The sequence below is a fragment of the Lissotriton vulgaris genome, chromosome 2_2, assembly GCF_964263255.1.
Source record: "Lissotriton vulgaris chromosome 2_2, aLisVul1.2, whole genome shotgun sequence".
In the NCBI taxonomy this organism is placed as follows: domain Eukaryota; kingdom Metazoa; phylum Chordata; class Amphibia; order Caudata; family Salamandridae; genus Lissotriton; species Lissotriton vulgaris.
In genome coordinates, this window is record NC_141688.1 from 246562741 (window position 1) to 246584968 (window position 22228).

The window sequence follows — 22228 nt, forward strand, 5'->3', positions numbered from 1 at the left end:
TCCCTAACAACTGTAGCATACGTTGCTCATAGTCTGCAGTGTCAAAGACCACCACTCCACCCCCCTTATCAGCTGGCTTAATAGTTAGGGAGTTGTTATCTCTTAGACAATTAAGGGCCTCTCTTTCTCTAGCTGAAATATTGTGAATGAAGCGCCGGTTCTCCTTTTCAAAAAGTTTATGAATTCCACTTTCCACGGCTGTTTCAAAGGCTTCAATGTTCTTGTTCACCATACTAAGGGTGGGAGTAAACTTAGACTTGGGTTTAAAGCCAGAAATGTTTGTTTTTGCTCTATATTCCCTATTTTCGAAAAATCTTTTTAATCTAATCTTCCTAAAAAAGGAACGTAAGTCCTTTTCAAATTGGAATTTGTCCAAATGAGTGGAGGGAACAAAGCTAAAGCCCTTACTAAGGATCCCTATCTCTACGTTGTTAAGGGTCTTACTAGATAGGTTAATCACTGGTAGTTTGGTTGTTTCCAGTATTTTTTGTTCCGGGTGCTTAAGTACTCCTGTTGAGGAGGTGCTTGGTTGTAACTCTGCTGGGGAGGTCCCTGGTTGTAGTTCTGTTGGGGCAGTCCCTGATTGTAATTTTGTTGGTGATGTCCCTGATTCTGGTACTGTTGTCTTCCTCGACTGAAGTGACCCTGACCTCGGTTCCCATTGTAGGTTTGCCCCCTCCTTGGGCGTGGTTCTAAAAAAAACCCTTGATCATAGCCATTTCTGCCGGCCTCAGGGATCTCTTCTTCCTCTGAGCCAGAACATGAAGAATTAGAAAAGGTTACACGCTTGTTACCCCCTCTGGAATATATTTGTCTATTAGGCGGACGTTCCCAGCTCCCATTGTATTTGTTTTGGAAATAGTCTTCTTTCAGAAAGGGGTAGGTTTTATCTTCTGCATATAACTCAATATCTTTCTTCAGTTTGTTAGTTTTTTTGTTTATCAAATAGGTACTATATCCCTCTACATCTCTATTTATATCTGCCAGCTTTTTCTTGGCTTCTTCAAGTGCCGGGCAATTCTTAAGTTCATCTTCCAACTTATCAATCTCCTCTTTTTCTAAGATGAGTAGACCCTGTGCCGTTTCGATGATTAAAAGCATCCAGTCTCTACTACATCTATTCGAGATTAGCGCCCAGGTTTCAAGGAACTTTCTGTTCTCTGTGAAGACACCCGGTTCATTCCGAACCTGTAGCCCAATGGGGATAATGCCGGATGTTAGGTATTCCACTAGAAAATCGGCATGGGCTTCAGTCCGGATTAGTTTTTTCTTAAGATTAACAAGTTTGCCCCAGTTTTCCCCTTTACCGGAAGCAACTGTAATCCGATTACCGCTCTTGGTGCTTATGATGCGGTGAAGCTGGTCTTCACTAAAACCAAATGTTTTTATTTTATCCATCAGAGATAATAATCCCTATGACAAACAATTGTAAGCTCAAAGGCCAGTACAACTCTCCAGTCCAAAGGACCGTTCACAGAATCTCTAATAAAAGAGAGAGGGACCCCAAAACCAAAGGGATAGGGTTCCACGAATGACGCAAGTCAAAAAGAAATTCCCTTTGGGCGAATTTGCAAAAGTACATAAATACTCACAGAACATACATAAACTATTGACATGGAAGCAATGTAAACATTTGAAAATTACAATGTATGTGAAAACACTCTGGCAAAGAAATGAAGTATAAAACAATTTATTATGCAAGCATTACATCAATTAAAAATTAAAAATTAAAAATTAAAAATTGGGAAACATATATAGGACGGTACACTTAACAATAAAAAACAACATTCCAATTAAAAAGGAGTGCACAGGGAAAAGGATTAAACCCAAACACAAAAGTTAATTTGGAATTTCTCCTTGACTTATAGTCCCTGATTAGCTCCTAGGGCGTCGACGCGTTTCGGCGGTACATTCAATCAGATCCGCCTTCATCAGGACATTAAACAGATAATGTTTCCCAAACAAATTCTGAAATTTAAACAAGATCAGCTTTAGGCATAGAAAATAGGCAAAGTAGATCCAATTGAAATAACAGAAATGTAGTCAAAGAATATTTTAACCAATATTTAAAAAAATGTAATGTTACAAGCTTTACAGAAAAACACATCTTAACATTGCTTCCAATACAAAAGAGAAACATATACATCATTATCACACACAAATATATCACATTATCAGAAAAAGCCTTATATAATCACATTAGTGCTTGGCACCCAGACATGGTGCATAATCCCATAATCTCATAGTGCATCAATCATCTTCCTACACACTATTTCTGAGGAACCATCTGTTAATAACAAGATTAGGAACCAGGCACAGATTGTTTGCCATTAACTGGCAATGACACCAAATTTGGTTAGGGGAGAGGTGGCGACAAAACCAACGAGCAGTGATACTTCACCTACCTCGAAATAGATGATAGATATAGCAGTGTGTCAAAAAAGGGGTATTCCGCCTCCTTATTTATACGTTGAGGTGTCAGGGGAAAATGTTGCAAGCTTCTGTTAGAAGTCTATGAGAAATGAAGATTCAGCTACGGATGTCTGTCTGCAAATGTGAGGGGGATCCAATTAATAATTGGATGAATAGAACGTTGTTCAAGGGATTGATGTAGACATGGAGGAGGGTTCAGGAATGTTTTAGGGGATATCGGCGGGCCGGAGAAGAGTCTGAGAAGCAAGGTCAACGCTAACGCACGAGGCACAAGAGAAGAACATCATGGAAAAAGCCAGAAGAGACACCACGTGAGGGGCGTCTCACAAGGGGCGTCTCAAATGTTGTTGTGTTTTGTATTAGGGTCAGCACCCCGGGGTGGAGTGAGAGCAGATGCCTGAGGACCCTTTAGAGAGCGGATGGGTAGGCAGAGAGGGGTCATGACTGGCGATCATAGGGTTTCATCTAGAGACTAAGTGTGGGTGATCTCCTTAGGGAGCCATTCACAGCTGACACCTTTGGTAGGTTGGGGTTCTGTTAAGTAGGGATACCATCCAGAGCAGGGTAGGGACAGCCTAACCTGAACCTTTCACTCCTGCTGTAAATGACGGAGAGATCACAATACGTGTCTATGCTTGCAGCCCTTTTGATTTTAGAACTGGTACTCGTAGTGTTCTTTGCTCGCTTAAGGGCCTTTCGAGAGCACATGTATGTAGTGGTGCCTGTATATCTTTTGAATCTCATTCTGAGATGCCTGTACTTGCAGTTAACCATAACCTTGTAATAAATCTTTAAAAGCTAGAAGTAGTTTGTTGTTTTTCCGAGCGAGTCCATTATTGATTGAGTTAACCTGGTATTGGATGCACTTTCTTTCCTCAAAGACAGGCAATAAAGGTTCAGTTGACCAGAACGGGGTTTAGATCTAGAGTGATAAGATAGAGATCTACAATCTCGCCCTCGCAGGTGGATATCATCGCTAAGAATGCCTTGTCCTATCTTCAAGGTATCGTCAAACATTGTGAAATTATCGCTGGATTTCCAGCGATAATCTCACATTTCACAGTTGGCACTTGGAATTTTATTGCTTTTGAGATAAGTGTTGCTAATAGCATGCTATCTCAGCGATTAAATTCCATGTTACCCGTGGATAATTATTCTAGCGCTAAATGCGCTGATTGATAATTATCGCCGGTAACTTGATGATATGCCCCCTAGTAACCTGCCCATTCCTCACCTCTTTTGTTTCCCTCTTTACTTTCTCTGTCTCTCTAAAAACATTACTTCCACTTTCTCTATCCATCAGCCTGATATTTCCCTATCTGTATCATCCTTTGCTCTCAGCAGCACCTTCTGTTGTCTGTTTGCTTTCCCTCTCCATTTGTTATTTTCCCTACCGTCCTTCTCCTGGTTGCTTGTCATTCGTTTTCCTAATCCGACCCATTCTCCGCATCGCTTTAACTTCTCTCTTGGCTCTCATTACTTTCCGTACTCCTTCTGCTGTTCACTTCCTTCTTACTGTATTGGTCCGTCATCGCTTTCAACTTTCCAGCCATTGTTGTCTTTCATCATTTTCCTTTCTCTGGCCACATTGCCCGCCGTTGTCTGTTGTTGGACTTGGCCCTCTCTGCAGGGTCATCCCTAAACGTTTTGCCTTCCTCCTATATTCTCTCTGACCTGTTTTTGTTGGTATAATGACTCTGGGCACTTTAACACTGCTAACCAGTGCTAAAGAGCATATGCTCTCCCTACTGTAAAAATGTATACATTGATTGGTTTCCATGATTGGCCTATTTGGTTTACTATAAGACCGCAGTAAAGTGCACCAGGAGTGCCAGGGCTTGTAAATACAAATGCTTCTGCTGGGCCTGCAGCACTGGTTGTGCCACCCACATAAGCGGCCTAGTAAAATATGTCTAAGGTCTGCCATTGCAGAACCTGCGTGCAGTCTGGTACTGTCATGCTGGCTTCGCAAGTGTACACACTTGCCAGCCTCTATACCTTCCCTTTACTTCATGTGAGTCACCCCTATGGTAGGCCCAGGGGCAGGGTGCATTGTAAGCATAAGGTAGGACAAGCCCTAATGTGTGTGGCATGTCCTAATAGTGAATTACAGCCATTTCCATTTTTTACTATTGTAAGGCTACCTGTTCTCATAGGCCAGAATGGGCTGCAGGAATTATTACACTCTATAATCCTAGTAGGCTCAGGGAGCATGGTAAAAAGTCAAGTTTAGTATACCTGAACTCAGAATATTAAAATACATCTTTTAGTAAAGTTTATTTTAATATCCTGTGTTTGCAAATACTACTTTTAGAAAGTTAGTATTTGATTGCCTGACCATTTCAGCCCGCCTCTGCTAGGATGTGTATCTGCTGTCTGGTTTCTGTGGGTGACAGGGCTGGGGCTGACAGGTGGTGAATAGAGGGATTATACCAGGATGGGTGGGGGGAGTGCCCCTTGACTCTGAATAGGGCTGTGGTCTACCACCTCAATACTGGCTCCGCCCCCTGTGACGCGACTGATGACTCTGCCCTGCACTTTGTGAAGAGGGAGGGGAAGTCTGTCAACAGAGTGCTCCTGGACTGTACTTGTCACCACAATGCTGGCTCCACCTCCTGCAGAGTGTCTGAGGTCCCTGCCCTGCTCCCTGAAAGGAGAAACCAGAGTCTGCAAAACAAAGTGCTTCAGATCTGAATTGGACTATGCAAAGGCCCCCCTGGCCTGAAAGAACAAAAGGAACTATGTATAAAAATGAGGAGCTCTGCTCCTAACAAATCAGATCCTGTTTTGACCACGACGAACCTCTGCCTGACTAGAAGGACCACGAAAAGCTGAAAGAGGAAGGACTGTCCCTGACCTGCTGGACTGGACTGCAGTTGGTGCCTTACTACACGGAAGGAGAGAAAAAGACCAGAAGGGACTATGAAAACTTGTGCCTGAAATTGATTTCCAAGGGCTTGAACCAGAGCTAGCCCCCTGAACTGAGCCCCGGGACCATTGGGCTCATCCTGCCTTCCCTGACGAGTTGCCGAGATCTGCCTGACCTCTCCGTGCCGCTGGGGCCTCGCCTGAAGTGCGCCTCAACCCCTTCTCTGCAGCCCGTGCCTGGCCGCCCCCGCCTTGAGTCGCACCGCTCCCCTCTGAGCCGTGCCTCGCTCCGCTGGGCCGCCCACACCCTGCCCCCTCGTCCCTCCGAGCCGCACTGCTCTTGCCCGCCCCCGCCGCTGGAAACCACCTGGATCCTTTGTGAGGCGAAGCCCAACCTGTACGCTTGAAGCGTACAGGCCGCCTCCTGCACCGCTTCGGCTTTATGAGTAGTCACCCGCATCGATCTCCTGCTACTCTGACAGAAGGTACGACTCATACCTAGAGGCGTCCACACCGCACCAGAACGAGCCGCCGGTACTGTCCGTACCCGCCGCTAGGTGCCACCACGGTACGCCTCCACTTTGCCCCCAAGTCTACGACTTGTCTCTGCTATCCCCGTACACCGCGTACTAAGGAGAGTACGCCAAGCATCTTCCAGCGTACGAAGTTGAGTATGCCTTTCATCATTTTCTTTTCTCTGGCCACATTGCCCGCTGTTGTCTGTCTTTTGGTATTTCTTTCCCAGTCTGTCCTTGCTCACTTTCCCTTTTTGACTAACAGTGATGTCTACTCTAACTATGCACCGTTAGCAAAATACATTCCAGAAATCAGAAAATGAACTGTTGATGCTAAATAGTGGCAAAGTTGTCTACATACATATAACTGCTTAATATTACCAGTGTATGGTTCTTTTTTCCAGAAGTAACTAGAGATGCACTCTGCCTTTATGATGACTATCACCTTCATAACCCAACATTGCAATTTTTGCCTCTGAAATAAAAAAACATTCATAGACACCTGAAATGTAGTAGTGGCCTTAGGTCCTGAAGCCTACCATGGCTAGGACTTGTGTCGGACTTGAGAGAGCTGGAGTAGTAGCCTAAGGTACCGCAGCCCACTAGCTAGGACGTGTGTCAGACTCGAGAGATCTGTAATAGCAGCATAAGGTGCGGAAGCCTCCTCTAGCTAGGATTTGGGTTTGATTCGAGAGACCTATAGTAGCGGGTGAAGGTACTGAAGCTTGCTATTGCGAGGACTTTCATCTGACTTGCAGACCTGTAGTAGCAGCCTAAGGTACCACTACTTTCTAAAGCTAGGACTGCTGTCGGACTTGAGAGACCTGTAGAAGTATCCTCAGATACTGCAGCCTACTAGCTAGGACTTGTGTCGGACTACAGAGACCTGTAGTAGTGACCAAAGATAGTGCAGCCTACTATCTAGGACTTGTTTCGGACTCCAGAGGCCTGTAGTAGTGTCCTAAGTTACTGAAACCTACTATCTAGGACTTGTGTCGGACTCCAGAGACCTGTAGTAGTGACCAAAGATAGTGCAGCCTACTATCTAGGACTTGTTTCGGACTCCAGAGGCCTGTAGTAGTGTCCTAAGGTACTGAAGCATACTATCTAGGACTTGTGTCGGACTCCAGAGACCTGTAGTAGTGGCATAAGATACTACAGTCTTCATGCTAGGACTTGAGTCGGACTCCAGAGACCTGTAGTAGTGTCCTAAAATACTGCAGCCTACTATATAGGACTTGTGTCGGACTCCAAAGACCTGTAGTAGTGGCCTAAGATACTGCCGCATTCATGCTAGGACTTGTGTCGGACTCCAGAGGCCTGTAGTAGTGTCCTAAGTTACTGCAGCCTACTATCTAGGACTTGTGTCGGACTCCAAAGACCTGTAGTAGTGGCCTAAGATACTGCAGCATTCATGCTAGGACTTGTGTTGGACTGCAGAGGCCTGTAGTAGTGTCCTAAATTACTGCAGCCTACTATCTAGGACTTGTGCCGGACTCCAGAGGCCTGTATTAGTGGCCTAAGATACTGCAGCCTTCTAGTTAGGACTTGTGTCGTACTCGAGAGAGATGGAGTAGAGGCCTAAGGTACTGCAGACTGCTATACTTAGGACTTGTATTGGACTTGAGAGACCTGTATTAGTGGTATAAAATTCTGCAGCCTACTATTGCTGGGACGTGGGTCGGACTCGCGAGACCTACATCCATAGCGTACGTTACTGCAGCTTGCTATAGCTAGGACTTGTGTCTGACTCAAGTCACCTGTAGTAGCAACCTAAGATACTGCAGCCTGCTATAGCTAGGACTTGTATTGGATTTGAGAAACCTGCAGTAGCAGCCTCAGATACTGCAGCCCGCGGTAGCAAGGACCTGAGTCTGACTCGAGTAGCCTGCAGTAGCAGCCCAAGGAGCTGCAGCCTGCTATAGCTAGGATTTGCATCTGCTTGAGAGAACTGCAGTAGCAGCATAATGTACTGCAGCCTGCTTTAGCTAGGACTTGTGTCTGACTCTCGCAAACTGTAGTAGTGACCTATAGTACTGCAGCCTACTAGCAAGGGCTTATATCGAACACGAGAGACCTGCAGTCGATGCCTAAGGTTCTGCAGCCTGCTATATCTAGGACTTGCATCTGACTCGAGAGACCAGTAGCAGCGGCGGAAAGAACTAAAGCCTTCAGTAGCAGACTCATGCCTGACTAGAGACATCTCGAGTAAGTACTTCCAACAGCTACAACAAGGACCTGGGTCTATCTGTCTTTGTTAATAGCCGTAGTAGTTGTTCCTTGCATGATGGGTATTTAAACATACCGTGGAGATTGTTTCTTCCCTTTTCTAATTTGCCTATTACTCATACCCGTATATCCCTCCCACCCTCCCTTGGTGCTGTGACTGCGTCCCCCCTCCAACCCCACTTAATGGAACTCAGCTTTTCTCTATATAGAGATAACTCTAATCACTAGTATATGCAGTAGACCTTTGTACTCTCTACCATTCCTATGTGACTCTTAGAGTATATCCATTTGTATACATTCCTTATGTATGTAGAGATAACTCTAATCACTTGTATATGCAGAAGACCTTTGTACTCTCTACCATTCCTATGTGACTCTTAGAGTATATCCATTCGTATCCCTTCCCTATGTATGTAGAGATAACTCTAATCACTCGTATATGCAGTAGACCTTTGTACTCTCTACCATTCCTATGTGACTCTTAGAGTATATCCATTCATATCCCTTCCCTATGTATAGGATATCTGGTTTTAGGTTTAAACCTATAATAATTGATAAAACCCCACCGAAAGGAAAATAGCCATCACCGGTGTAAACATATAAAAACTGAAAAAACACCTTTACAACCACAAACTAAGTGGCATTCAAAGAAAGGAAAAGATGAGTGAAAGGCCTTTTTATTTCTTCCTGAATGGGCCAATACAATGTAACATTGTTATACAAGGTAGCATCAACAAAGACTGGGCTAACATTCTTCTTCTTGAGTTTTGTTGTTTAGGGTTGTCACTAAAACATTGTCTCTTCTTCCTTCTGCTTTTTTCAGTTTTGTGGTCTTTGGTCTAAAGATGCAGTCTTTAGAAGCATGTTTTAGTCTTATTTAGTTATTTTATAAACTGTAGAGAATTGGGAAATATCAAAATAATATTTGATATTTTGACTAAATTTGATTTCACTGATAGGTAAAATGGCTGGTTTCATAAGAATCTCTCCTAATATGTACTATCACATTTACCCACAGACAGAGAATGGGTGAAATCCTTTGATACATCAGCCTCCTTTTCTAGTGAGTGAGTATTGATTGCAAGTCAATTGCCAAACACCCCAAGCTTTAAACATTCAATGCAAGATGTAGTGACAGGTATATGTGAAAAGAATGTTCTCACCAAGCATCTGAGACAGTGGTGAAAACATGACACCAGACGTTTGTTAAAAATGGAACGCATCATCACTTGGGATGCTGCTGAAAAAAATTCCTACCAAGTTCAGTAAAGATTGGAGTGATATTGTTTGTATTTGCAGTAATTCAGCTACGTATGGGAAACAGTTGTATGATGTTCTGTCAAAAATCGATACCTGAGCTGAACTCCTTCCCTGTAAGAGATCCTTGTCACTTGCTAGATGGTATGCTGAAAGCATTTTTACAATCTTCAGAGTTAATGAAGAATGCTATTGACTTTGTAGTTCATTCTGATGCAGTAAAAATGTATTTGGACCTCAAATACTCTAACTATACACATGTGCTATCACTGCAAAAAGCAAGCAATAATTTTTTATTACAATTCCATAAACACCGGAAAAACACTGTTACTGTAGTTTGTAATGGTGCAAAAATGTGTAACCCTTGATAACCACTGTTTTTCAAGGTATTGAAAAAACTGAAAAAACCCCACCAGAATTTACCAAAAATAGAAACTGAAAACAGGAAAGCCTACCTATGTATATAGAGATAACTCTAATCACTCGTATATGCAGTAGACCTTTGTACTCTCTACCATTCCTATGTGACTCTTAGAGTATATCCATTTGTATCCCTTCCCTATGTATATAGCGATAACTTTAATCACTAGTATATGCAGTAGATCTTTGTACTCTCTACCATTCCTATGTGACTCTTAGAGTATATCCATTCGTATCCCTTCCCTATGTATGTAGAGATAACTCTAATCACTTGTATATGCAGTAGACCTTTGTACTCTCTACCATTCCTATGTGACTCTTAGAGTATATCCATTCGTATCCCTTCCCTATGTATGTAGAGATAACTCTAATCACTCGTATATGCAGTAGACCTTTGTACTCTCTACCATTCCTATGTGACTCTTAGAGTATATCCATTTGTATCCCTTCCCTATGTATATAGCAATAACTTTAATCACTAGTATATGCAGTAGACCTTTGTACTCTCTACCATTCCTATGTGACTCTTAGAGTATATCCATTCGTATCCCTTCCCTATGTATATAGAGATAAATCTAATGACTAGTCTCTTCTTTGTATGACTTTACAGCTTGTACATTTGCAATTTTTCTGTTTGTATCTTTTTTGTAACGCATGTAATCCTTAGTCCTTATGTTTTGCAACTGGTTCTTATGTAAAGCGCTCTGACACCTTCGGGTAAAGTTTGCGCTATATAAAATCGCATAAAATAAAATAAATAAAATAAAAAATAATGTGACAATCTCCCAGTCGAGAAAATAGACACCCTACAGGCCAGGCACCATGTCTGCAGTTGGCAAAAACAGTTCTGGGTAAACAAACATAGAATCCCATGACACAAGCCTCGGAATTCTATAACATGGTAACCATTGTTATGCGTGAGATTACAACACAATGCCACATTTTATTGAGGGTGTTTTGTATCTCCTGCTTAGTTAAGCCACGTGTTTTTGGCAGGCACAACAAATTGTCATTAGTGGGACTGTGAATGCAGGATCAACGAATGTTGCCAAAGTGAATAGGTGGGGCCTGTGTTTTCAGTTTTAAGCCAGACCCTCTGGCATAGGCGATGCATGTTGTTTGTGACTATCTACCTCCAATGGCTCCATACCAGAAACTAAAGTTGAATTTCACTTTAGCAAACAGTAAAAGAGGTTCTCAAATGTAACATACCAGAGGCATTGAGGTACAGTAGCTGCATGTCATGTCCATAATCCCCTCTCTTGGACACTAGAGACTGGACCAGAAGAAGGCAGACCGAATAAAAGAAAAATGTGGCTTTTTGAAAATCCCATTTCCCACTCTCCTATCTGAATGTTATATCAATCAGAGGAAAACTAGTAGCCAGCAATGAGATAGAAGTATATTTGAAAAAAAAAAACACATTTTAGAAAACGCCATACAAGCCAAGCATCTTCTATCACTAAGGGGCATATTTACTAGAAACTGGCGGCACACCAAAATAGGTAACTCCGCACTCCGTCAGTTTCAAAATGCAGGGATGCGCCATCTATATACAAGAATGCAGTGCACCCATGTGTTTCCCCTAGCGCTGGTGCAGAAGAGTCTGCCTAGCGTGAGCGCATTCACCCTCACGCCATGTTGCAAGGGTGCCTGTGCTGCATGGGTGATTGTTTATGTGCAGGAAGGGAAACCTTTCTTCACATAAACAATCTTTATAGACTGTTTGCTATTTCTGTCTGTGCTGCAGAATACAAGGTATCCTCCGCTTAAAACTTGGTGTTCCCTGGCGATACTTTTGGCATTGCCCCAAACCTTGTAAATATGGTGCAGCATCAAAAAGCAATGGGAGTGTGGTGGAACGCCATTCCTTATATTTACAAGAAGGGACTAAGGGGCATATTACAAAAAACTAGCGATGATTATCGCTATGTTGGTTTAGCGGCAATATTAATATCGCCGAGCTCCGCCGATTTTTATCACTTAGGAGCCTTGCTATTATCAAGGTTTAACTCCTAAGCGATAGAAATCGGCCGAAATGCATGAATATCGCTGTAAAGTCAGCGATATTCATGCATTACCGAGCTAATGCTCTTAGCCATGTTATCCACCTCCCATTGGATAACATGGCTAAGAACTGCTCAGGGGCAGGCGTTAGCTTTTGAAGATAATCGCGCTTAGCGCCATTATTTCCAAATTTTGGTAATAGGAGATAGCGATGTTAGCGACTGTTTCCAGTCGCTAACATCTTGGCACACCCACTTTGCATGTCATTAGTGGAGAAGTGTGGCTCAATGGTTAGAGCAGGCAGACCCTGAAGCAGAGGTCAGACCCGGGACCAGGGTTCAATTCCCGACGCGGCAGGGTCTTGAGCTCAAATGTCCATGGACTCGATAATTCTGGCTTCGGTGCCTGACCTAATCATGGGTTCACACTCTGCAACTCTGGGCATTAAGCTTGCTTAATCTCCACAACGGCCCCCCGCGGCGGGATGCCTGGCTTTCACCTTGGGGATGCCCTGTAGGGGCTATCTCACAGGGAAAAGCCAGGACGGGTTCCCAAGGCAAGCGCGGAGATACCCCTTCGGGGGTCGAATCTGGCGCTATATAAGAATATAATAATAATAATAATAATAATAATTAGCGATAAATATCGCTGACATGCAAAGTGGGCCCCAAGATGATCGCTATATCCTACTAGCTGTCGCTAACTGGTGTTAGCGACAGCTAGATAATAGAGTGATACAATTATCGCCGCTTTAGCGAGAAAAATTCCAGCTAAAGCAGCGATAAGGCCCTTGGTAATATGCCTCTAAGTCACTTAACGTTAATGCAATGGGTGTTGCAGGGGGCGTGCCCACAACGCTCATTGCCTTTTGATGCTCCTATAGATTTACAAATTTGTGCCAGCGCCTACAACTAAGGCCAGGTAATACCTGGCCTTAGAATGGTGATACGAAGAGAAATAATTTCTCGTTTTTTGCTCATTCTGTGTGCGCTGCATTCTGCAGCATACACAGAAAGAGCAAATTGCCATGAATGATTGTTTATGAGCAGAAAGGGACAAAAACAATCACCACTGCAGTGCAGGCCCCCTCGCACCATGACTCAAGGGTGCCTGCTATGGTGCTATGTAGCTTTTTTAGTACAAGAGCTAGGGGTGTGCAGTATCCTTTTGCTATGGCACATTCCTGCATTTTAAAAATATTGGGTGCGCGTTGCCAAATTTTGCGTAACACTGTGAGCCAACATTTGTTAGTGAATATGCCCCCATGTATTTGCAATGGCACTTCAACCCCAGATATGTAAATAGTTTAACTGGGATTTAATGTCCATTGTAAGCACAATGTAAACCACGTTGAGCCTACTTAGGATGGCATTACTTTTCATTCACTCATTTTGTCTGATAACCATCACCTTCATTTGGATACAGGGCTGGATGTATTTACGCACACATTTATCCAGGGACTGTTTCTCTATATGTCAGCATCAATAAGCGTCTTGAACGGAATATGTCCGGCTGATTCTCATTGACTGTTGTTCTGCTTGCTGTGCCTGTTTTAGTGACAACCACAGAAAAGGTACAACAGCAAGACATCCTTTCTTCAGAAATTGCAGATATGAGAGTGGGATATGCATCTCCTGTAGCGCTCCCTCCATTTGCTGCCAATGGAATGATGCTGCAATTGAAGACCAAAAGATGCGAATTGGTGTACCAGATTATGGGGCAAAAAAGGCAAAGAAAAGTGGCACAATGCAGCACATTATAGAAATATGATTTTGCTTTTTTGCACCTTATCTCAGGGGCGTTCTCCTGTGTTGCGGGGAGGGCAGCCTTCAGGGGGACTCTCATTCAGTCTAAGGGCCTTATTACACCTAAAGCGGTCCCATGATCCAACCACCGCCCCACTGCTGGACCTTCTGCAGTAGTACAAGTGTGGAAGTGGGACTGCCACTGAACCACTGCTACCGTCACGGATCAAGGATCCTGCTGCTGTCTGGCATAGGTTTCAGGCCAAAATATGCAGGCGGTGCTGCAGCGGCACCACCGAGCATCTTTTGAGTTGCCTTAGCGCCACCCTTTTCATGGCCCTCTTTTGCCTCTGCGTTTGGGTTTACATGCAGGTGGGCATATGTAGTGCTCTCCTGTAATTCTGCACCCCCAGTACCTGCACAGTGTGGCATCTATGCCACACTGTGCAGGAAAGTGCAGGCAACACTTTGATAGGTGTGGTCTACCTGTTAGGATCTTTGATGAGCCTGACAGACCGTAGCTCTCAGCCCGCCGCTGGACCACCCCCCAGACCAGGAGATCAGGAAACTCCTCATCTGGCGGGCAGTCCAACCACGGCTTTGGCAGACCCAGAGTCGAAGGTGCAATGCACCGACGGCTGTGGGACTGGCAGACTTGTAATAAGGTCCTTGGGTATACATAATTCATGAGATATGGGAGCCTTAGGGGCTCATCGCCGTATTATGCAGAGAGGCCCATCAAATTGCGTTGGGCCATTGCCTCATTTGTAACACGTTATCACCTGTGGTTACTAATGCCTTAAATTACTGCAGCCTGCTATACAAAAGGATTTGACCGAGTCCAGAGACCTGCATTATTGACCTAGGGTACTGCAGCTTACTTGAGGCATGAAAATATGTCACACTCCAGGGCCCTTTATGCATAACCTAAAGAACTTGCGTCTGCAACAAAACACATGTGTGTCCTACTCCTGGGACCTCTATTAATAAACTGTGGTACTGCAGCTTGCTATATAAAAGATTTGTGTTTTACTCCAGTGGCCTGAGCTATCAAAAGTACTGCAGAGTGTTATAGAAAAAGACTTGTGTCTGAGTCCATGGACCTCTGGTATCATCCTAGGGCAGTCCAGTGGTTCAAACAAAAACCATCAGGCCCCCTCTCAGAATTTTTCACAATTATTTTATTAAATTGGAAATGTTTAAATATGCCAACACTTATTTAAACATAGTAGTTACTTTCTGCTAATGTTTTAAAATACTTCATTGCCAAACATCTATTCTGGCCAGGCAGGCACCTTACTAACATGCACTAGTATCCACAGTGTGACTATTAGAAGTAGGGGTGGATGGTTTGAAGAATATTTGAAGCCCCTTACCTTTTGACAGCTAGGCGAGAAATGACAAAAGTTAATGATGAAAAAATCATGGGGGAAGGATCACTTGTCCTGCATAACCAGGGTATGCAGGTAGGTACGTAGTGTCTCACAATTTAAAAGACCCTCATGCACGTGTATTATGAGTGCTCGCAGCGGTGAATGTCTGACATAATATCGACAGACAGAATATCGAAATGCAAAAATATCGGAGCAAAAATATCGACATCAAAAATATCGGAATCCTATCTTCATAAAGGTAAGTACAAAAATATCGAAAAAATAATATTGTAGTACAAAAATATCGGAATCAAAAATATCGTTTTTTTAAATGTATTAATAATAATGTAAAAATTATTTTAAAATACATATAATTTTACAAATATTAAATAAAAATATTAAAACAAAATTAAAACTAATACATATACATTTAAAATAAATAAAACACGTAATAATTTAATGTACATTTTTTTTAATGTTATTTATTTGATTTATGTAATATTTTTTTGTTTTTACCCTGTACGCCTGTACCCCAAAAACCCAAATCTGACCCTGAACCCTAAAAATATCCCTGTACTCCAAATACCCAAAACTGACCCTGAACCCTAAAAATACCCCTTTACCCAAAAACTGAAAACTGACCCTTATCCCTAAAAATACCCCTTTACCCAAAAACTGAAAACTGACCCTGAACCCTAAAAATACCCCTTTACCCAAAAACTGAAAACTGACCCTGAACCCTAAAAATACCCCTTTACCCAAAAACTGAAAACTGACCCTGAACCCTAAAATACCCCTTTACCCATGAACTGAAAACTGACCCTGAACCCTAAAAATACCCCTTTACCCAAAAACTGAAAACTGACCCAGAACCCTAAAAATACCCCTTTACCCAAAAACTGAAAACTGACCCTGAACCCTAAAAATACTCCTTTACCCAAAATTAATTAATATTATTTATTTATCAATTAATTATTAATTAACAATAACAATAAAGTAAATATATTAGCACATTAGCTGTAATTAATTTAGTTTAATAATTAATAATATTTTTCCAAATTAATTAATTAAGAATAACAAAAAATTATATATAAAAAAATTACTATAATTAATGTAATTAAATAATTAATATTAATTATTTACCAACTAATTAACAATTATAAATATGTACAAAATTATATTAATTAATTAACTAATTAATATAAATTAATTACCAATTAATTATTAATTAAAATATGTACAAACATATATCAATTAATTAATTATTATTAAATTACTTCCCACCCTATTCCCCTATAAACCCATAACCCGCTACAGAACATATTTATCAATTAATCAATTAATTAAAATTAATTAAAAATGATTTCTCAATTAATTAATTAATAATTCCTACTAATTAATAATTTATTTAACATAATTAAATTACTTCCCACCCTATTCCCCTATAAACCCACAACCCGCTACAGTAGTAAAAGACAATATTTAATTAAATGACATTAAAAATAAATAATAAAACATAATAAATACAATATAATATACACTAAATTTATTTAAAAATTGATATTAGTAACATCGGTTATTTATTTCGATATTATTGACATCGATATTTAAAACTTCGATATTACTGATATCATACTAATATCGATATTAAGACTGTCGATATTACTTACCTTCGATATTTTGTCCCATCGATATTTAAACTTCGATATTTTTGTATATCGATATTTAAAAATCGATATTTTGTCCGTGTACCCGCAGCGGTATATGTTGTCTCCCTGCTCTTTTATACACATGTGTGCATAATCCTTGGGGCAGTATTTATGCACCCTCCGCCTGGAGGATTTACCCTTGGTTAAAACAGTAGTGATCGTGGATGGCGAGGTGCTAGGGAAGTGAGTTAAAATACCCGGACAGCCAGAAACATGAAAGTTAATGATGGCCCATTCCACAGCGGCTTGGTGTCGCACATTTAAAACAGAGCACAGTTATCAGCACAAGGCGTCTTTTGGCCGGAGCCATGCACCCCCCCTGGGATGACTTGAGCCTCCTTTGGGGGCATCGCTCCCCAGTTTGAAGACCCTTGTCCTATGGTAATGTTGCAGGATTACAACAAGGACATATGCCTGACCAGTAACAATGTGAGATGTTGCTCCTTTGCACAGAAAGGATTTCTGTCTGACTCCATTGATGTCTAGTAACAGCCTAAGGTGCTGCATTACTGCAGCGCTCTTCAGAAAAGATCTGTTTCTGACTCCAGGGACCTCTAGTAATGAACTATGGTATACAGCAGCCTGCTAAAGCACGCAGGTTTGTCTTTATTAGGGAATTTAAGCAGCAGTCGTTAGCAATGGTGATAGGCTTGCCTTGCATTTTTAATTACAAGACATACCTACAGCATTGCTTACTTAGTGACATTTTAGTTGTCTCAGCTACAAATTATATATTTTTAGAAGTCTAAAAGTTATGCAGCACGTGGTGAATTATGTGGCAAGTACAATAGATCCAAAAACTCAACAGCCACAGAATCATATAATTCTGGTGGCCCCATCTATAAAGATATTGCAAGTAGCCATGGGGTGCAAGGTAAATAGAGAAATTAGGCCAAGGTCATATTCCTTCTTGCTATGGCGTAGCTTCGTTGGGGAGTGGTGTTTGAGGTTTTACATCCCACCTAATAAATGTATTTTCTGATAAATAGTTGGGTTGGGGTGCTTTCAGACAGATATTGTCATGCCATGAAACCGCGTGGTATAAGCGCGCTATACAAATGTTTTTAAATTCAAATTTAAATTCAAATGCCTGTCAGATTTCACCAGGGATGTATAAGGTTTTTATACCATGCATCTACCCTGTTTCTCTGCCTCTGCTGCTCAGCCTGTGTGAATGTGTTGGGTGGGATGTTGTTGTGGATGGGGATGTCATTGGAATGTGTCAATTGCTGTGAGGTAGTGTGTCAGTTGGATCCTGGGCTGAGCAGCAGGGAGGCTGCTCCTGGTCGGGCCTTATTTACAACCCTACTGGAAAACCCACTTAACATCTGAGAAAAATAAACGTATTTATCTGTAACCTTACTAAGTCTACTGGAACTCTTTCCTATGATACATCAAGTAGTTTATCATAAACAGCTGGTTAATGTGGATTTTCAGGACAGAAAAGTGAAAGGAAAGAGGTCTGATAAGCTAGTCTTCACGTCGTAGGGGCAGTCAAGTGTTCTCGTCAGGACGCTGCCTTTTAAGATCTGTTGGCTCTGGTAGAGGCATTAAAAGGTCACAATGGGTATAATAACCTTTTATGGTCGAGGCAGGGGGCCCGATTCACAGAATGAACTTAAGACTCAATCCTAAACTTACTACTATTTTGGTATTTACAGAATGCACTTACTACTTTTGGCATTCACAGAATGAACTCACTACTTTTGGTATTCACAGAAGTTAGGATTTTGTCTTAAGACAAACATAAGACAGACTTAAGTTAGGATATTGTCTTAAGTCTGTCTTAAGTCTGTTTTAAGTTTGTCTTAAGTTTGTCTTAAGTCTGTCTTAAGTCTGTCTTAAGTTTGTCTTAAGACAAACTTAAGACAAAATCCTAACTTCTGTGAATAACAAAAGTAGTTAGTACATTCTGTGAATGCCAAAAGTAGTAACTACATTCTGTAAATACCAAAATAGAAGTAAGTTTAGGATTGAGTCTTAAGTTCATTCTGTGAATCGGGCCCATGGTCTCTTGTGCTAGTGAAGTAGCGAGGCTAGCTGCAAAGGCCGTCCCGACCCTTAAAGGGATATACGCCATATACAATCAGGGGCTCGTGATTACAGAATCTATCAATAAAGCTGGCGACAAGGAGCCCTAGGGCCCAACCAAAACCAGCAGTATTCGTGGTAAGCATTTCCTACTTCTTGAGCTGAAGAACAGTGCAAGTCCCTGAACTCAAAAGAATGAGTGGACAGTTCCACCCAGCACAGTAGCACAGGCAGCCTGTTGTCACCACATACTGCCACCTTTCCTTTGCACTTTCCTGTGACTGAAGGTTACCTCAAACTACCAGCGCATTTCTAGAGGGCCAGACACCAAAAAGATGTCACCAGCACAGTAGGTTGGGTCCTCACTGGCCCAGCACAACCTTACTACCTCTCCTTCCAAGGAAAGTGTTGAGGTGCTCTTCTGTGACTTTGAATTAAGTACAAGAATAACTTTAACTTAGGTACAAAAAACAAAACTTGAAGTGTTACTAAAACGGGTCTGCCAGTAAAAGTCCTGAGAAGACCAGGTGGAGACCGGTACACTGCGCGGAGCGGGAGGGCTGCCGGCGCGATCCCAGAGGGGGGAGGGCTCTGGAGCTGAGGCTATGTGTTGTGTTGCTGCAAGTGGAGCTGCTATGGAGAGTGCTGGCCTGGACCGGAGCTTAGGAGCAAATAGCGCTCACAGTGTTAAAAAAAGGATATGGGGTGAATCTGTGTCCTGTGCTTACTATCATTCCCTATTTGAAGACCAGTTTGGCTACTCCACCACCATCCTGCACCTTGCTTGGCAGCTACAGATCTCTTCCCACTATAAGGTATTTATCTCTTTGCAGGCCACTACACACCTATTCAGAGCAGTTTGACTCAGTTCTATAACTTCGTCTTTGTAAAAGTTGAAATAAATCCAACCTTAGCAAGTAGTTGGATTTCTTCGATTTCTTCTATCATTTTAACACTTTGAAGTATATTTTTAGGTCACTCCTATTGAAGGTAGTGGCCGGATTCGGGTCACTCGGCTCGCTTATGACCATCTGTCAGCCTTCCATATGAAGAGTCGGTCAGACAGTAGAGAATACAAACCGATAATTGTTTATTCTTAGCTCAGTCGCTAAGAATACTTTAGAGGTAATGAAATCGACAAGTATAGAGATACATTAAGTAAATTTCGTAACTGGGCTAAAACAAGCCCATAGTGGATTTTTCCAGGCAGGCACAGCAAAGCAATGGAATACAAGAGAAAAAACAATCTCAGTGCTCATATCTCATACAAACGTACAAAGTCCAAGGCTACTCCAGTCGGCCCCGTCACCAGACAAGTAGGAGAAGACCTCTAGCTAGAGGGAAAGGTGTGTGCTAATAAGAACAGTCTATTCATTAGTGAAGCAAAACCCAACCTTGGAGAAACTACACTTAGCAGAGACCTTTTCTCAGAAATAGTGAAGGATTACTTTTGCTCCTGATTAAATATGGCGTCTGAATAGAATATGGTGTCACAAATGCTTATTACATAAAATAATGCACAAGCTGACTCATTTCTATTCCTACATTATCAGTACTTATACTGCATTAAAGTATTTCCTTGTTCACCTATTCAACCAATGTGCTACAATGGGGATAAACGGAATTGGCAGTTTTCTCTCACCACGGTATATACACATATTTTATAAAGTTCCGGCTTATAGTTACAAGGCATTCTTTCTATGGGGCACTTAGGGGTGTCCTAAGGGGTGACTTACATGTACAAATACGTTAGTTTAGGACTTTGGCAGAACCTTTAATTCCAAGGTCAAAATTTCATAGAATTTACTTTTCAAAGCAGCCTGAGAAGCAGGGCTGCCTTTAAAATGACGGAAGGCCACATATCAGTGCACACTCAAGTGCATTACATCTACTGGGGCTCTACACCTACATTCCCTACTATATACTAGGGACTTACAGGTAGGTTACCAGTACCAATTGTAATTATATCTAATTACCATGTGCTCTAATCACAGCACATTCCATGGGTCTGGTTAGAAGAACCCAGAGCACAATTAAGGAAAAAATAACATATTGTAGTAAACATAGTGGACACTGCAAAAAGCATCATCCCAGCTGAGCGACACATCCTCAATGCCACACTTTTCATTGTATTCCTGTGTCGACCAGATCCTCAACACCAAATTCAAGAACTTGCACCACAGACTCGCAGTATCTTGGAACCTGCGCATCCACTTCAGCTGCGTGTTGCAACTTTAACTCGGTTGTTCGATATGCTCCACAAACTAGGACTACAGGGAATCTGCTCAGTGGTCCTGAGTCCCTGTAGTCGACCCACACTCCATCGTGTCTGGCCTGAACTTGCGACTTTGTACCAATCTGGTGTGACCCGGTATCCACAGTTGGCTCCTTCTGCTTTTTGGCGCTGAGCTGAAAGGAGCTTCACTGGTCCTTTGCCATGCTTGTAGTCAATAGGAAATTAAGTGTATGTTTCACAAATGTTAAGTACTTTGCCGGTCCTTCTTTCTGTCCTGTATTCTAGTGGGAAAATGAGGTATGTTTTACAAGTGGAGTGAGCTTAGAGGCATTTCACTGCGGACATTGGTAGTCTCCTACATTCAGGGAAGACTCCAGAAGGACTTCAGAAGTTCCCCTTAATTAAAGATTTAATAAACCAGCTGGAGTCAAGTGGACCCTCAGATGGCACTGCTCAAGAGATGGGAATGAGTGTGCAATGTTGTGTTCCATTGGGACCTTCGAGATGGGTTATTGTCAGGCAATGGGGTCTCAACACTGGATCCGTTGAGACCAGGGTTTCGGTTGTAGGGTTCGCGGCCAGTGGCAGGCCTTCTATATCTGGGGTTTCTAGTCAGGCCTGTCCTAGTAGGGGTTCAAGTTCCAGCAGTCGGCCCAGGGATACAATTTCACAGGCCTGGGAAGCAGCAGGACTGTAAGTGGCTGGTTCAGATCTGGGTCACAGGTTTAGAGCCTGGTAGGTCCACTTACCATGTCACACTCCTGAGGTCAATAAAATAAGTACTATGGAGTTTTAGTAACAATAAACATGGGGGCTGCGCCTTGATCACATGAGGGGACCGTGTCCCAATTACAGTCAGAACAGAAATTGTTGATGTATTCGGTGTATACAGTGGGCTCACCCATTAGGGTAGTAAGCGAGAGTCCAGCACAATTTCAATGGGGCTGGTGGGTGGTGGAGGCAACAAAGCTGACACCCAAATCAACAAAGTTTTCATTAGCACCAAAAGTGCAGTGGCATGTGGCCTCAGGAGAATACCTTCCCACTGCATCCATTGTATATACTGTGCAACCCAACTTGATGGGTAGGGGTTAGTTTACTTGTGCATTAGTAGCCAGGTAACCAAGTATACATAGTGGGGCTCTGCAAAAACCCCTAAGTTTTTGGGTCAAACTGGGTTAGAGCAGTGAGTCAAAGGTAAAACCCAAAAAGGTATCAGTGTATTAGAGTACATTTGGTATTCCTAGTATTATAAAGGGTGGGGTCTGATACATATGGTCCCCTCCTGCGCCCACTGCCTTGACAGCCCCCGGGTTTAGTAGCAGAAGTTTAGGAGGGGCAAGACTTTCCCAAGGTGGTGCCGGGCTTAATTCAATGAACAAATCCAAAATGTTTCGCATTGACT